Source organism: Palaemon carinicauda, chromosome 42 (assembly GCF_036898095.1).
Source record: "Palaemon carinicauda isolate YSFRI2023 chromosome 42, ASM3689809v2, whole genome shotgun sequence".
Lineage (NCBI taxonomy): Eukaryota > Metazoa > Arthropoda > Malacostraca > Decapoda > Palaemonidae > Palaemon > Palaemon carinicauda.
In genome coordinates this window covers 25,757,712-25,757,962 of record NC_090766.1, presented here as the reverse complement: position 1 = coordinate 25,757,962, position 251 = coordinate 25,757,712, and positions in this window count along the sequence as shown.

The following is a 251-nucleotide window of genomic DNA, read 5'->3' as shown; positions in this document are numbered from 1 at the left end:
ATTATTATTATTATTATTATTATTTTTATTATTATTATTATTACTAAATGCTAAGCCACAACCCTAGCTGGAAAGGCAGAATGCTATAAGCCCAAGTGCACCAACAGGGTAAAATATCCCTTTGAGGAAAGGAAATAAGGAAATAAATAAACTATATTAGAAAAGGAAAGTTAACTAAAGGTATAGCATGGCGTGGGGGTGACACGCAATAAACAAATTTCACCCCGTAACTCATGTAATAACAAGGATAT